General features: G+C 42.5%; 1 protein-coding gene across 1 annotated transcript in view; it reads right to left on the bottom strand.

Annotated features, from left to right (window-relative positions):
- Positions 1 to 18,106, bottom strand: part of LOC135107752 (Na(+)/H(+) exchange regulatory cofactor NHE-RF1-like) — a 60,468-nt gene that overhangs the window by 19,062 nt on the left and 23,300 nt on the right. The gene's annotated exons all lie outside the window — the stretch shown is intronic.

The following is an 18,106-nucleotide window of genomic DNA, read 5'->3' as shown; positions in this document are numbered from 1 at the left end:
CCGGGCACCTCACGCCCCGTCTCTTTTACCTGACCATAAAACTGAAGGCTTACAGGTTCTTCATTTGACCCTTTTCTCAGGCCCCTTCCCGTCCCGGCCCGGCAACAAGTCTGCCCCTCGACCCTTGACTACCTTCACACCACTACGCGATAAAAAATAAAATAAATAGATAAATAAATAAATAAATATATAAATAAAAACAAAACTAAATAAAGAAATAATAGATAGATAAATAAATAAATAAATAAATAAACAGGTAAATACATAAATAAAACTTCCTGATTCAATGTGGTACTTTTATGGCCTCGTATAGTCTGGCAAGTTATTCTCCTCTGTGTTATTTTTTTTTTTGTTGTTTCTTCTTTTACCTTCGTAGAAACCAATCGCTTAATCACGGATGTCAACGTAACTTGAGGTTCAACCACTTCTAGTCACCTGCTAATATTTCTTTTTATATTTCATTATTAAGAATCTTGCATACCAATACACAGCTAACTTCAACCTTCAAGATAATTTTGTTCTCTCAGCTTCATGTCTCACTCCACAGTCGTATTATTAAATAAGAACTGACGTTTTCCTCTTCTCCAACAACAGAATCTCTGATACATTATCGATTCCTAAAATTAACTTTGCCTAATAATGTTTTTTTTTCTTCACGTAATCTATATCTCGAACTGTTTCACGGGAGAAGTATCAAGGCAACTTCAAAATGAGTCCCTCTTGATATCGCATGAGGTTGACGTCACCTTAACACTTTTTTCACTTCCCGATAAAACTGTAGACAGACAGTAGTGTGTGTGTGTGTGTGTGTGTGTGTGTGTGTGTGTGTGTGTGTGTGTGTGTGTGTGTGTGTGTGTGTGTGTGTGTGTGTGTGTGTGTGTGTGTGTGTGTGTGTTTAACATTTAGGGTCTGGAGGATATTCATGAAATAAATAAATAAGTAAAATAAATAAATAAATATGCATGGCATGAACTCGGGGAAGTTTATCTATGTAAAAACAAGTAAATAAATCTAAAAGAACGCTCATTCGCGGGAGAGAGAGAGAGAGAGAAAGCTAATGTTGCCGTGTGTAGTTAGTATTATGTTCTTTACACTTTCTATAAACGGTAATGCCCAACATCATGACATGCATCTCTCTCTCTCTCTCTCTCTCTCTCTCTCTCTCTCTCTCTCTCTCTCTCTCTCTCTCTCTCTCTCTCTCTCTCTGCGGGCGCTAGATCAAGAGATGAACCAAGTAGCATTTTCACTGTCTACATTTCCTGTTTGTAACATTATAACTCATGATTTTCTGAACGACCTACTAAGCTCTCTCTCTCTCTCTCTCTCTCTCTCTCTCTCTCTCTCTCTCTCTCTCTCTCTCTCTCTCTCTCTCTCTCTCTGTCTGTCTGTCTCACACACACACACACACACACACAAAACCCTATCATTCCTATTATACTCAGTAAACACTGAACTCTGCCTCCTTCCTCTCTATTCATTTATTTCGTTATCCACAATTTTTACTCTACAGAACTTCACTACTTGAGCAGCTTTGTCATTATCACTAAAAAAAAAAATAATAATATCTAAACAATCCTATAATTAAGAGTCGATGTTCTTTGCTACAGTGTTGGTTGTAAAAGGAAAATTTGCACCTCCAGCTGCTAAACGAGTAGTGAAGGAGAACAAGCGTGTGTGTGTGTGTGTGTGTGTGTGTGTTGCGGTAATTGTGGTGACGGTGACGTTGGTGGACGTGGCGATGGCGGTCGGTATTGAGGCGTTACATGTGGGAGGGCGGTTAATTTTTGTATGTTAGTGGCGATATGACGGCATTGTGAGAGATGGAGGGGAGGTGGAGATGGAGAGAAGGAATGGTGAGGAAAGAGAAAGACAGCAGTTCATTGGGGAGAGAAGGAAAGCTGGACATACAGGAGGAGGAGGAGGAGGAGGAGGAGGAGGAGGAGGAGGAGGAGGAGGAGGAGGAGGAGGAGGAGGAGGAGGAGGAGGAGTTACACAGTTACATAGAAAAACAGGCCACAACAGAAGAAGAAGAAGAAGAAGAAGAAGAAGAAGAAGAAGAAGAAGAAGAAGAAGAAGAAGAAGAAGAAGAAGAAGAAGAAGAAGAAGAAGAAGAAGAAGAAGAAGAAGAAGAAGAAGAAGAAGAAGAAGAAGAAGAAGAAGAAGAAGAAGAAGAAGAAGAAGAAGAAGAAGAAGAAGAAGAAGAAGAAGAAGAAGAAGAAGAAGAAGAAGAAGAAGAAGAAGAAGAAGAAGAAGAAGAAGAAGAAGAAGAAGAAGAAGAAGAAGAAGAAGAAGAAGAAGAAGAAGAAGAAGAAGAAGGAGAGTTAATGGGGCGGACATCGGGGTCGAGCGTGAGGCACAGGTAGAAATCACGCCGAGATTTGTGAAAACTGTGTCGTTTAGTCAATAACGGCAGCAGAGTGGCGGTAGAAGGGTGATATGTGGTGAGCGGCCGGCAGTGATGAAGAAACGGGAAAGTGGCTTGGTGAAGATTGATTGAGTGATGAATTGGTGCTGTGTTTTTGGCGCTGTATCGTAAGAAAGCCTGAATTGGTTGATTTTGAAATGTTAAAATAAAATTAGATACTACAAATTTTGAAAAAAAAAAAAAAAAAAAAAAAACAAGTGAAAATATCATTAAATAAATATATGGCTCATGAGAGAGAGAGAGAGAGAGAGAGAGAGAGAGAGAGAGAGAGAGAGAGAGAGAGAGAGAGAGAGAGAGAGAGAGAGAGAGAGAGAGAGGGGGGAAGGAAAGACGGTGCTGAAAAAGACCAGAATTGTATGGTACTTAGGTCAATGACGATGATAATGATAACAGTGGTTGATGGTGGTGGTTCACGTATTGTAATATAAACGGTGGGGCTCTCTCTCTCTCTCTCTCTCTCTCTCTCTCTCTCTCTCTCTCTCTCTCTCTCTCTCTCTCTCTCTCTCTTTACAGTCCACTCGCGAAAAACTCCAACTATCAAATCTTATCTTCATAGGAAACAATGTTAAGTGTTGTCATTTTTACACATGATTTACAGCAAAGTAATTTACGATGTTCAGTATATGTAGCTAAACTTTGTTAATCAACATCACTGGCAGCGGCTTTAGTCAGCAGAAGAATAAGACTCATTTCTCTCTCAGTTCCTCTCAGTTGTCTGCTTGCCTATCCGTTCATTTTACTTCACTCCAGAAATCGAAGGACAACAACCTCGTAACGCAAGACAGGAGAGAGAGAGAGAGAGAGAGAGAGAGAGAGAGAGAGAGAGAGAGAGAGAGAGAGAGAGAGAGAGAGAGAGAGAGAGAGAGAGAGAGAGAGAGAGAGAATGCTACTCAGGAAAGAAAGGAACTACGTGGAAGGAAAACGAACTTGTAACGTAAGATAAGAGAAGGAAAAATAATCATACTGTCCGGAAATATAGAAAAGAAGGAACTACGCATAAATAAAACAGGATTATAACGACGGACAGAAGAAAAATTCATGCCACTCAGAAATCTAGGTAAGGAAGGAATTACAAGGAAGGAAAACAACATCATAACGCAAAACAAGAAGAAAAAACTGATACCATCTTGAAATGTGGGGAGGAACTACATGGAAGGATGCCAAACTAGTAACGCAAGACAGAGGAAAGAAAAAAATCATACCATCCATAAATCTAGAAAGGAATGATACACGGAAGAACAACAAAACGCATGACAGGAGAAAAACTCATACCATCTTGAAATGTGGAGAGGAACTGAATGGAAGGAAAGCACCCTCGTAACGCAAGACAGGAGAAGAGAAAAACTCACACCATCCGGAAATATAGAGAGGAAGGAGCCACAGACACTAAACGGAAATGATTATGACTACACACTCCATATACGAGCCTACAACGATGAACGAAGGACACACATATATATGGAAAAAAAAAAAAATCGGTAGACAAAAAGCAAGAACAAATATAGAAGCACAGGTAAGGTAACTAAGTTCAACTGTTACAAATTGAAGCATAGACGACAAACGTACTCATGTTATTTGTACTTTTTTTTTCTTCTGTTTTTTCCTCCATGCCTCCAGCCTCCCTCGCATCGTTTGCTGATCTCGCTAAGTCACTCAGGTAGCTTAGTGGCGCACAGCTGCTTTTTGTTGTCTGCGTCTGAACTGAACGGGAGGTAACGAATGAAGCACGGGGGGGAAGAGAGAGAGAGAGAGAGAGAGAGAGAGAGAGAGAGAGAGAGAGAGAGAGAGAGAGAGAGAGAGAGAGAGAGAGAGAGAGAGAGAGAGAGAGAGAGAGAGAAACTAGACATAAATAACCAAGAACCAAGAATACTTGACTAGTCAAGACTTTGCTCACTTTAATTCACGTTTTTGTTTCTTCTTAGCGACTGACATCCTCTCTCTCTCTCTCTCTCTCTCTCTCTCTCTCTCTCTCTCTCTCTCTCTCTCTCTCTCTCTCTCTCTCTCTCTCTCTCTCTCTTTGACATTATGATGGAACTGTTACCACTCGTGTGTGTGTGTGTGTGTGTGTGTGTGTGTGTGTGTGTGTGTGTGTGTGTGTGTGTGTGTGTGTGTGTGTGTGTGTGTGTGTGTGTGTGTGTGTGTGTGTGTGTGTGTGTGTGTGTGTGTGTGTGTGTGTGTGTGTGTGTGTGTGTGTGTGTGTGTGTGTGTGTCACCTTAAGAGAAGCAGAGACACGCCCCCAAGACCTTCCCCTATTGCCTTTACTTGTTGCTGCCCTGCTTTGCTGTTCCCTTAACCTTTCCTGTGCCCTTCCCTTGAGGCCTCCTTACACACTGACACCTTTCCTGTATTATTATTATTATTATTATTATTATTATTATCATTATTAATATTATTATTATTATTATTACCACTGGCGAAGTTCTGTTCTTGAATTTCTTATATGACCTGTTTTTTTTAGCGTTCTCTCTCTCTCTCTCTCTCTCTCTCTCTCTCTCTCTCTCTCTCTCTCTCTCTCTCTCTCTCTCTCTCTCTCTCTCTAACTGTTTTCTTTTTTCTTACAATAAACATCGCCAAACAAAACGAAGGCTTTACACGTTTGCATTTACCTCCTCTGTTTATAAATATTTCACCACATTTATTGGTGTGTGTGTGTGTGTGTGTGTGTGTGTGTGTGTGTGTGTGTGTGTGTGTGTGTGTGTGTGTGTGTGTGTGTGTGTGTGTGTGTGTGTGTGTGTGTGTGTGTGTGTGTGTGTTTCATGACGTCTCGATAAATTGCAACATATTCTCCTCTCCCCCACACCTGACCTCCCTCCTCGTGATCACCTTGCGCGGCACAGCTTGAGGGCGTGGTGGTGATAGTGGTGGTGGTCGCCTTGGCTGTGTGTGTGTGTGTGTGTGTGTGTGTGTGTGTGTGTGTGTGTGTGTGTGTGTGTGTGTGTGTGTGTGTTGTGAGGGACGGTGCGTGGTTTGGAAACTTTGTCATGTATGCACTTTGAGGTTTACCGTATTATAATTACTATTATTATTATTATTATTATTATTATTATTATTATTATTATTATTATTATTATTATTTATGTAGTTATTATTATCAGTCATTATGAATCTATTGGAAGATAAATGGTAGCGATAATGTTCTTAGTTAATTTTCTCTCTCTCTCTCTCTCTCTCTCTCTCTCTCTCTCTCTCTCTCTCTCTCTCTCTCTCTCTCTCTCTCTCTCTCATCTCTTTACCGAGTACTTAGTTGGTTACAATTATCACGTTCCAGTCATACAAGAACCAAAAGATATGTTGTTGTTTAGTTAACCTAACTAACCACACGCACTCATATACACACACACGGAGGTCACAAACTTAAGCTTTACGTAGCTTTACCCGTATACAGAAAACAAAAAAAAACGGATTTACACTAAGTCAAGACATCACATCACTAACACAATACTACCACCATTACCACCACCATCATCACCAACACAGCAAGCACCGCCACCACAACACACTATCACCACCAACACCTTGCAACCGTAACTCACTTAGAGATAATTATACAGTTAATCAATAGACCACTTCTGATACTATCACTATCATTACGACACCTGAAACACTGTCACGTATTACACAACATTACCACCACCGTTAAAACCATATGATAGCTCTCTCTCTCTCTCTCTCTCTGCACGTCGGTTAGAAACTCACGTAATGTCTTCGTTTCCAAAATTACATCCTCCAGTAAGGCACAAGGAGAGAGCAGCAGTTCCTTTCACGGCAAGCGTTCCTCAGCGTCTGACTCGGTGCATGACTCCTAGCTGATTCCCGCCGACCTGACTCGTTTCACTCACCCCCTCTCCAACCCCAGCCCCGACTCCAAGTGCCCTTTGCTCACGTGTTTCCCCACTAACGGGTTATCTGTTGAATGCCAGACTGAAATATGTGGCAACTGTAGGAAGTCTTATGTTCTTGCCTTATTTTCTCTCTCTCTCTCTCTCTCTCTCTCTCTCTCTCTCTCTCTCTCTCTCTCTCTCTCTCTCTCTCTCTCTCTCTCTCTCTCTCTCTCTCTCTCTCTCTCTCTCTCTCTCTCTCTCTTTTAATGACCACAAGTCGCGCAGCACCAACAGCAGCAGGACCGGACTGGAATCTGCACGATGTCCCTTTTTTTTTGTTGCGTCTTCTAATTTTTCTGACATCTACATCACGGCCATTGTTCTGGGTCACCGGGGCGTTGGATTACACGAGGAAGGGCAATTGCTACAGTGAACGCTAATGCAAGATCTATTGTTTTTCTTCCTTACATTATTTAGCGAACTCTAAAAAAACGGTCAATATAATATTTATTGCCTCAAGTGCACAGTGTCAAATTTGCGCCATTACAGCTGCAGGCACTACTGGGACGACGCTGAACTGCAAACGTCAAGGGTAAACACAAAGCATACAAGTGATTATGGCCTTCAACTTTTTTTTTTTTACACCTGCAGAAAAAAAAAAAAAAGGTCTTGGGTTATAATACATCTAACTTTCTTTTCTAATAATGTAAACAAGTGGAGCTAATCCAAGTTCTCAACCTATAAGCTTTTTTTTATTCTTATTTTTTTATAGACATCTGCAGAAAAAGCTAAATCAAATGTCTCAGCAAACACTTTACCTTTCAAGTTTGATATTTCCTTGTTTTTCTTCATATGGCAAACAATTCGAGGCAATCAAAATCATCAATATCTCATTTTCTGTTCAACTGCAAAGAAAATAAATCACGCCTTGCCTTACTTCGTCTGAATTTTTACTTTTTTTTCATTATTATTATTATAAATAACTTGCTTTGGAGGAAGACACGTCGTACTGCTTCAACATTTTTTTTTTTTACTTTATTTTCTTGATATTATAATCTAAAGAAAACCGGTTTTTGGAGGGGACTGGCGCCCTCAAGGCTTCCTCTCCAAGCCAGTCAGCCCCGACGCCCAGCCAGGCAAAAAGCACAAATTTAGCTCAGTGTGATTTTGTCAGTGTAAATATAAGCTCACATTTTTTTTTTTATATTAAATACATTACATACTTCAACAATTGAACCGAGTGGAGAATAGACTTTAGTATATGTGATTCCTCTCATGTAATAAATTATGTAAGAGTAGATGAGAACATAACGTTAGCTTTCATCCTATCATCGGTACATTAACTGTCCGTGTTTTTAAGGAATAGAATGCTGAGTAAGAAAGGGAAATGGAGAAACTCGCTTCACCTCAGAGCAAAAACTTCACCATCGGCTCGGGAACAAAGACAAATATGTAGGTAGGTACCTCTTCTGGTGATCTGAAATCAAAAGCTTTATATTTCTCTGAATAATCTGTTAGGTACTGTTACGTTTTCCCGTGAGCTTCTATAGTCTCTGTACATAGTATATCTGTATATTTTACATACGCTGTATATGAAGAAGAAAACTCCGACAGTTATTCCCCGTCATCAAAATAATCCAAGCCTTCGTCTTACAAAGCGCCGCTCAAAGAAGCATGTTGCAAGCGATCTCTTGGGCTTGTGACTGAGTTAGAAGACCCAGGTATTCTGAGAACCACTCAGGATTTAGAATGGCGAGTTAATTTAAAGTAATACGCTCACGGTATGGATGCTGCAGAAAACTAGTCGTTATAGTTTTATCATGTTACAGGCCGCGACACTTCCAATAAGCGAACACTTAAGTTTTTTTTTTTTTTTTGTGTATGAGGAAAGAAAACGACACCGCTTGCCACTCTATGTAATGCTGTGACGTAATCATCATTATGGCCATTACCTCAGTCACCGCCACCACCTTAATCTCCACCACCTCAACGTAGTAATGACTGTTCATCACCACCATCACCACTAAAGAGAGAGATAGATAGATAGATAGATAGATAGATAGATAGATAGATAGATAGATAGATAGATAGAGAGAGAGAGAGAGAGAGAGAGAGAGAGAGAGAGAGAGAGAGAGAGAGAGAGAGAGAGACCGGACAGCCAGCCAGCCAGCCAGCCAATCAACCAGCCAGCCACCCATCAAAACAGCCAGCCACTCATGAAGACAGCCAACCACCCACCCAGCCAGACAGCCAAGCAACCCACCCACCCATCCACCCACTAAGACAGCCAGCCAGGAGGAAGCTAGCCAGCCACCCATCCAAAAAGAGAGCCAGGGAAAGAGACAAAGGAAAAGAAAAAAATACCATAACATCTTTTCCTAGCAGAACGGAAGGCAACTATCAGAAAGTCGACCTCCAGCAATCAGTCACAGGCCATGTTTTGATGCTATCCTTCCTGAGCAGAGGCGCGTCCTCTCACACCACCTGCAGCTATTAATGTACCGGCACGGAGTCCTTCTCTGTGACTGGGGCGTGGATGAGGAGTGCCGGGTGGGAGGAGAGAATTGGAGGGTGGACTAGAAGGAAGAAAAGACAATGACGATGACGAACACGTAGGATATTGAGGGCATGTAGGAGTAATATCAAGGTTTAACAACATAACGTAAGATAAAGGAAAGGAAGGTTAGAAAGAGGAAAGAAAGGAGGGAGTGACAAGCTAGAGGAAAGTAGAATGGGTAATAGAAGAAAAAGAAAATTAGCAATACGCTGGAAAAGTAGAAAATTAACAGGAGATAGGAAATTGAAAAGGAGAGCAGGACTGAAGTACAAGCGAAGAGAAGGCGCGTAACAAAAAAAAAAAAAAAAAAAAAAAAGCATGAAAGGGTAGAAGAATTGGAAGAATGAGAAACACGTAAGGAAGAAAAAGGAAAGAATAAGTGTAGGAAAAAGAGTAAGAAAGGGAGTACGGGAGATGATTAAGAGAGAGAGAGAGAGAGAGAGAGAGAGAGAGAGAGAGAGAGAGAGAGAGAGAGAGAGAGAGAGAGAGAGAGAGAGAGAGAGAGAGAGAGAGAGAGGAAACATACATATATAGTAGAAAGGAAGAGAAGAGCGAAGGAAAGTGATTAATAAAACCTCATAACAATAAGAAGGCATGATAAAGAGGGAAGATGTAAATGAAAATTGAAGACGGGAGATGGCAACGAAGAGTGTAAGGATAAGTGGAGGGAAGATGGCGAGGGAGGATGAGCGAAATGATAAGGGATGGCAGGTAAACACGTGAGGGAGAAGATACAGGGGGGAGGATAAGACGAGGGGAAGGGGAGGCAAGAAGGAAGAAGCATGGATGAACAGCGTGAAGGGCATTCTGCTTCCATGAAATACCTCTTCTTTTCCCTCTCCCCTCCTACACCCCAAGCTCTTCATTAACACCTTCTCAATACTTCCTTCCTCCATTACCACTCCACTGCAACATCCTAATAATATCTTCCACCACTCCAGTTTCGTTACTAACCTGAGACATCATCAAAATCGAAAAAACCCAGCAACATCCTCAGGGACACTCCAGTACTACCTTCCACCACAGTACCTTCGTTACTACGCCATTCTACCACCCCAGTCTTACCCCGAAACCTCTCCAACATCCACAGAACCATCCCAGTAATCCCATTGGCCCACTCCAGCAGTCAGCACCGCCCTAGCACGTAACATGTACACCACACCAGCACTTAGGCGTAATTGCAGCATCCTAACCCTTGAGCCCCATTCAGTCCCATTCTATCATCCTGGTACATACACTCCTCCAACTGGTGCAGAAAGAACAGGCGCACTTTAGTGATATGTTATTTTTTCGCTCTCAAGATACGATCGTGTCCAGCAGTCTCGTTCATGTTAACAACAGGGCAGCACTGGACATTCCGGAACAGAAGTTGGTCTTAAAGAAGAGAGTGTAATGATGCAAACGTGAGTGGGTGTGTCCTGTCCTGGTAGCAGAGACACACCTGCATTCTTCCCTGATTCAAACCCTTGCCTTCTCTCCTCCCTCTCTCCGGACGCGTCTCCATCCTAACCGATTCTTCCCATCCCTCTCCCTCTCACCCTCACCCCGTCCTCTCCTTCCCATCCTCATTCACTCCCCCGTCCCTTCCTCTCTCCTCTGCTGCTCATCTCGCCTCCCCCTAGCCTTTCCCACCCTCACCATCCCCTTCCTGCCTCTCCGTCCCCTCCCCGGGTAACTCCGCCACACCTGCCCTACAGCCACAGCCAAGGTCAAGCTGCCCACACCACAACCACGCATCACCCACCTTACCCCCACCCGCCCCGCCCCTTCCCGCCCCTTCCTACCTGTCTTTCCAACACCGGCACTTACTCTCCTGCTACTCGTAAATGTCACTTGGCGAATTTTTTTTTCCCTTTATTTTCTCTAAAAACTAGATTCTTTTGTCTTATATATTTATTTTTCATTTATCATTATTATTCTTTTTTTCGCTTTGGTGATTTGTCGTAAGAGAAATCAATATCATCTTCGTTTTTCACAAATATTATTCTCGTCATGTTTACTCTCGTGTTTTTGTCCTCCCTCCTTTTCTCTGGAATATTTTCTTATTTTTGTTGTTTCGGCGTTTTTACGTATCAGAAACTAATATTACATAAGTTTCTCATTTACAAATATTATTCTCGTCATGTATAGTCTCGTGTCCTCATCTCATCTCTCTCTCTCTCTCTCTCTCTCTCTCTCTCTCTCTCTCTCTCTCTCTCTCTCTCTCTCTCTGGACGCTGGCAGGTTTCTATCTCAGAGCACCAGACGGAAGATTCAAGGATGGGTTGTTGCATAGCGCTCAGCCCACAGACACACCGCGACACACCACACGACCGCTGGTGGGAGGGAGTCTTCCAGGTGAGTCTTGCAAGGTGAGGTTGAGGCTGAGACTGTGGACTAACGCTTTCCTCCTCCTCCTCCTGCTCTCGTCTTCCCTCACTCTCCTCCCCTTCCCCCCTCCCTCTCTCTCTCTCTCTCTCTCTCTCTCTCTCTCTCTCTCTCTCTCTCTCTCTCTCTCTCTCTCTCTCTCTCTCTCTCTAGCTAACCCGACACTCACCTTCACAACTCTCACTCGCAACAGACATACATGAAAGAGCCGCTCCACTCTCTCTCTCTCTCTCTCTCTCTCTCTCTCTCTCTCTCTCTCTCTCTCTCTCTCTCTCTCTCTCTCTCTCTCTCTCTTTCTCAGCTCCTATGGCATTTACGCCCACAAGCATGATGGTTTTTATCATAACTGTTATTGTTATCATCATCATCATCATCACCATCATCACCACCATCGTCACCATCACTGCTATTATTAAGTTTGCTTGTTTGTCACTCGCTACATTCCTGCGGTGCGACCTTCGAAGGCAAAAACAGGTTAATTATTAAGATCTATTAAGCACGCACACGCACGCACGCAAACACATTCTCTCTCTCTCTCTCTCTCTCTCTCTCTCTCTCTCTCTCTCTCTCTCTCTCTCTCTCTCTCTCTCTCTCTCTCCCACACACACACACACACACACACACACACTTGAAATTCCTTACGTAAAAAAAATATACATTTACTTTCACATTAAACACAGGAGAGAAAGAGAGAGAGAGAGAGAGAGAGAGAGAGAGAGAGAGAGAGAGAGAGAGAGAGAGAGAGAGAGAGAGAGAGAGAGAGAGAGAGAGAGAGAGAGAGAGAGAGAAACTAAAAAAAAGAAGAAAACAACGGAAATACAAAACTAATAAGAAAATACAACAATGAAATCGAGAAACAGGGCCATCAAGTTCGAGAAATAAAAGAGTTAAAGAAAACGGATTGCCATTCTAAACACAGGAATGTCGAGGAGTGCAAAAGTAAAGGCGACATAGGGTAGAAGGTGCGGTGGCAGAGGTCAGGCAGCAGAGAGGTCAGTGAAAGGAAGAATGTAGGATACTTCCGACGCGCAACTGACTCGAACATACCACGAAAGACGGCTGTTCTACCAACTGAGGAGGAGAAAGGTGAAAGTAGTAGAACAAGACGAGGACAAGGAAGAGAATAAATAGGGTGGAAGACGAGCATGGGGAGGAGAAGAAGGAAGGGGAGATGAAGAACGTAGTGAAGGAGGAGGAAGGGGAGACAAATGAGAATAGGAAACGAAGAACAAGGTGAAGAAGAGGAACTAGAAGAACGGGGAGAAAAACCAGTAGGAGAAGAATGAGGAAGAGGAAAAAGAAGAACGGCGAGGAGACAGAGAAGATAAACAAGGAGGAAGAGAAGGAAGATGAAGATTAAGAGAAAGAGAAGGAACATTAGTAAGGAAGAGAAGATAAAGCAATGCACTAAATAGTTTTTTTTTTTTCTTTTTTGATAGGTTAAGGCTAAGATCTGATAATTCATATTTCTAGTTATTTCTTTTGCCCTCTAATTAAAACGCATGATAATAATTAAAACAAATAGAAAAATCAAAATGAGGAGCAGAAGAATGAAGAGGATGTGGGACAATGGAATACAAAAAGCAAGGCAAACAGCAACAAACTTTTTTTTGAGCGGTTTGATGAAGAAAATAGACTCCTGAACGAGAATCGGTTACCGTGGTTGGAAGATGAGAAAGGCTCGATTCTCGTTTACTGTCGGATACCAGGAATAGATGATTACGGGAGAACCAAGAGGAAGAGAACTAAAAGGAAAAGGAACACAAGGGAACACAAAAGGAAGAACGAGCAGCTCCTCATGTGGAGGAGGCAGTAGGCACCTTCCGAAAACGATAATTACTCCCGTTGAGGTTTAAAACACTGGATCAGGGGTTGCTGTGAACTTATCATTAAACCCAGCTGTGACCTCAGTGAACGTTTAGTTTTGTGCTTCACAACACAAAGGGGCAGTCACAGCCTGCCCTCTGAAGACAACTCTCTTCCTTCACACAGAACTACAAACACCTAATTACACACACACCCTTCACTTTAAATTCAATCCCCATCTGGGGAGGAGACCTCAAATGTCCCCAGGTAGGATTGCTCTTCAGGTATCGATCTGTAGAACATCACTTTCATCATCATCTTTCCCTCACTGAAACACAGGTGTCTGAGGCAACTGACAGTAGCCCCTTTTCTGTTCCCTCCTACTTTCTCTATCCTCATTTTCAATCCAAAGTTGGATGTTGCGTTTATGTGCGCAATCTACTCTCGTGCCCACGCTCTTGAATCTTCCGAGTTTTCCACCATTTCCCTATGACTACAGAGTCAGTTTATTTGTGCTATATACCTCTCACTTAATTCCACTTATTATAAGAAATTCTACTTAACTTCCAAAATTCCCTTTTGCGGAGATTTCCATTCTTGGAGGCTTCAATGTTCACCACCAGCTTTGGCTTTCCTTTCCCTTCCTGGGAAACTAGCCTTCAACTTTGCTATCCTCCACGACCTAGAACAACTGGTGCAACAAACTACTCGTATTCCTGACCGTCTTGGAGATATGCCCAACATTCTTGACCTTTTCCTAACCTCTAATCCTTCTGCTTATGCTGTTACCCTCTCTTCTCAGTTGGACTCCTCCGATCACAATCTCATACCTGTATCTTGTCCTATCACTCCAGTCCCTCCTCAGGGTTCCCCTAAGCGAAGATGCCTCTGGCATTTTTCTTCTGCTAATTGGGGGAACCTGAGGAGATACTTTGCCAATTTTCCTTGGAATGACTACTGCTTCCGTGCCGAGCGCATAACAGAGGTGATAGTGTCTGGCGTGGAGGCGTACATTCCTCACTCTTTTTCTCGACCTAAATCTTTCAAACCTTGGTTTAACACAGTCTGTTCTCGTGCTATATATAATAGAGAGGCGGTCCACAAAATGTACTTGAGTCTTCCATCACCAGAATCTCATGCACTTTATATTTCTGTCCGGAACCATGCCAAGTATTTTCTCCATCTAGCCAAAAAACTCCTTCATTAATAGAAAGTGTCAAAATCTTTCAAGATCTAACTCCCCTCATGACTTCTGGCATCTAGCTAAAAACATCTCCAATAGCTTTGCTTCTTCTTCTTTCCCTCCTTTATTTCAACCAGATGGCACCACTGCTATCACATCTCTAAAGTTGAACTCTTCGCTCAAACTTTTGCTAAAAACTATAACTTGGACGATTCAGGGCTTGTTCCTCCCTCTCTTCCACCCTCTGACTACTTCATGCTACCTATTAAAATTCTTCGCAATGATGTTTTCCATGCCTAAACCCTCGGAAGGCTTATGAACCTAATGGGGTCCCTTCTATTGTTCTCCGAAACTGCGCCTCCGTGCTTGCACCTTGCCAAGATAAACTCTTTCACCTCTGTCTGTCAACATCTACTTTTCCTTCTTGCTGGAAGTTTGTCTACACTCAGCCTGTTCCTAAAAAGGATGACCGTTCTAATCCCTCAAACTACCGTCCTACTGCTTCAATTTCCTGCCTATCTAAAGCTTTTGAATCTATCCTCAACAGGAAGATTCTTTAACATCTTTAACTTCACAACCTTCTATCTGATCGCCGGTATGGCGATCAGATAGAAGATAGAGTGTCATGGCCGCTCTACTGGCGATCTTCTGGCTTTCCTTACCGAATCTTGGTCATCCTATTTTAGAGATTTTGGTGAAACTTTTGATGTTGCCTTAGACATATCAAAAGGTTTTGACAGAGTGGCACAAAGCTCTGATTTCCAAACTATCCTCCTATGGCTTCTATCCTTCTATCTGTAACTTCATCTCAAGTTTCCTTTCTGACCGTTTTGTTGTTGCTGTGGTAGACGGTCACTGTTCTTCTCCTAAATCTATCAATAGTGGTGTTCCTCAGGGTTCTGCCCTGTCATCCACTGTCTTCCTACTATTCATCAATGATCTTATAAAATAAACTTTTGAAAAAGATTTAGGAGTTATAGTTAGCTCTGAACTCCATCTAAGAAAGCAATGCATGGAGGCCAGAAACAGGGCAAATAGAGTATTAGGATTCGTTTTTAGGAGTGTTAAAAGTAGAAGGCCTGAAGTAATATTAAAGTTATGTTTGGCGCTGGTCAGACCTCATCTAGACTACGCTGTGCAGTTCTTGTCCCCACATTACAGGAAGGATATAGGTCTATTAGAATCAGTACAAAGGAGAATGACTAAAAGGATACAGGAGATGAGGAGTATTCCTTACGAGGCGAGATTGAAGCTGTTAAATTTATATTCTTTAGAGAGACGTAGGTTAAGAGGGGACCTGATAGAAGACTTTAAGTGGTATAAGGGTTATAACAAGGGGGACGTAAGCAAAATTGCTAGGATCAGCAACCAGGACAGAACAAGAAATAATGGGTTCAAGCTTGAAAAATTTAGGTTTAAGAAAAAGATTGGAAGAAATTAGTTATCAGATAGAGTGGTAGATGAGTGGAACCGACTCAGTAATTGTTTCTCAAGTGTTTTGGGGACCAGTACCTTCACTGGGTTTTTCCTTTCTGTTGTTTTGTAGCCCTTGCTCAGTAGGGTAATGGAGGGGACGGTGGTGGTGGTACATGTGGTGGAGGAGAAGGAAGATGATTAGGTAAATGACAGTTACGCCTCCCTTTTTAAGTACTTTTTTACTCTTCACCAGCGAACCCTCGTACCACTCCAGCCCACTCCTCCATCCCTCCTCCATTTGCTTATCTACTCGTAAACGACCCTTGGCTCCTTCCACTAGGCACCAGATCATATCCAAGAAAACACCCACATTCTCTCTCTCTCTCTCTCTCTCTCTCTCCATGTCCAATTACCACCATTCTCGTAACTAATCCTACGTATAAGCCTACGTATTAAGATAACACTCCACGATTTCAAAACTGTGACATGACTATTTACAAAACCATATCATGACTCGTCTGGTTCACGGCAAGCACACCACACTCATTCAGACAATTGTAACGGGGGAAGTGGGAGTCCTTCATTTACCTCGTTTCACAATCTAACGCCATTAACTTCCAACAGAGGACTACAAGAGTCGGAAGAGTAATTTCCTGCCCTTCTCTTCCTCCATCCTCTCCACATTCTCTCTCTCTCTCTCTCTCTCTCTCTCTCTCTCTCTCTCTCTCTCTCTCTCTCTCTCTCTCTCTCTCTCTCTCCCCTTCGTCCTCGTTCGCCTCCCCCGTCTTCCCTTTTTTTCTTTTCTTTTCTTTAGCTCTTGTCTCTCCATAAGCCTAATTCTCGATATTTTGAACAGATGTGTCCATCTTGATAAGTATTACCTCCTCCCTCCTCTCTCTCTCTCTCTCTCTCTCTCTCTCTCTCTCTCTCTCTCTCTCTCTCTCTCTCTCTCTCTCTCTCTCTCTCTCTCTCTAACACATACAACAACGTGAACACCAAGGAAATACAATTATAATGAGGTCGACTAATGCTCATTGACAGAATCAATTACTACCTCTTATGAATCTCAAGCGGAAGTTTTCAAGACTTTCCATATTGCATAATCTTTTCTCACTTTTTTTTTTGTTCCCCTGCGACTTACTTTTTTTTTCAGATTGACGTAACAAAGTACTTACCGGAAATAAGTAAACTACCCCTGTGTTATCAAGAGAGTCGTGATATCAGCTGGCTTACCTAGTACTTTGTTCCTCCCTTTCCTCATAGACTCGTGCACAAAAATCAGCTGGCCTGCCATATTAATTTCCGTTCTATTGCCCTTTCCCTCGTTCTCTAGTCTAAAGTCCTCTCTGATCTACCGACGGTCTCCCTGCTAAACTTTACAACTCACGAACTGTCAGATGAGAGGACTTAATGACAATGGAAGGTAAGTGTGGCAGGTTAATACATCACGACTGTATATCTTCTGCTTTAGTATATCGTCTTTACTTAACATCCTACTTCTGTGTCTACAATTCAGTTCTACATTGGCAAGTTAATAGATCACGACTGTATACCTTCTGCTTATATCGCCATAACTCATCACCCTACTTGTGTATTTATGTTTTTTTATTTATTTATTTTTTTTTTTTATATTCGTAGGAAATGAAAATCTTAAAATGGAATGAGATCGCCATAAAACTTCCCACAGCAGTTGATCGAGAGAGAGAGAGAGAGAGAGAGAGAGAGAGAGAGAGAGAGAGAGAGAGAGAGAGAGAGAGAGAGAGAGAGAGAGAGAGAGAGAGAGAGAGAGAGAGAGAGAGAGAGAAACAAACAACTCAATCACCTTGAAGACATACACTGACTAACGCACATTAATTGACGTAAAAATACAGACTTAACGGCCTCTCGGTGCATATTTGGCAGTGCATCAGTCAGCGTGCATAGGCGGGAGGGTAAAAAATTTAATCAAGCAACAACCACCGCCACAATGCTGCTGCCTTCTGGGTTACCTTAGCGGAAGTCTGCCTGGCCCTTAATTTATTCAAGGCTACGCTCTGGTTTACTTTTTCTTCTTTTTTTCTTCCTGAGCTGATTTTATGGTGTTGCTCTACATGACTGCAGCTGGGAGTGAGGTAGAACAGGTGTTGTGTAGTAGTAGCAGTAGTAATAGTAGTAGTAGTAGTGTGTGTGGGAGGGGAGACGGGAAAGATTGACAGACTGACCGATTAACTGACTGATTCTGACTGACTGACTGATCGACTGACTAACTGATTGACTAACTGATTAATTATGGCCCGGTGCCACAACACCATGGGGGAGGACGAGGAGGAGGAGGAGGAGGAGGAGGAGGAGGAGGAGGAGGAGGAGGAGGAGTTTCCTTCTGAAAATCGGCACCACCTTTACCTTACTCTAACAGTTCCCTTACTTCAGAGAGAGGGAGAGAGAGGGAGAGAGAGACAGAGAGAAAAATAGAGGTTCGACAGTTAATTTCCTGAGTCCTGCCGGCATTCACCACTTCGGAACCACCTCCCACCACCACCCGAACCTTATC

The sequence above is a fragment of the Scylla paramamosain genome, chromosome 15 (assembly GCF_035594125.1).
Source record: "Scylla paramamosain isolate STU-SP2022 chromosome 15, ASM3559412v1, whole genome shotgun sequence".
In the NCBI taxonomy this organism is placed as follows: domain Eukaryota; kingdom Metazoa; phylum Arthropoda; class Malacostraca; order Decapoda; family Portunidae; genus Scylla; species Scylla paramamosain.
This window is presented reverse-complemented; position numbering and strand designations above follow the sequence as displayed.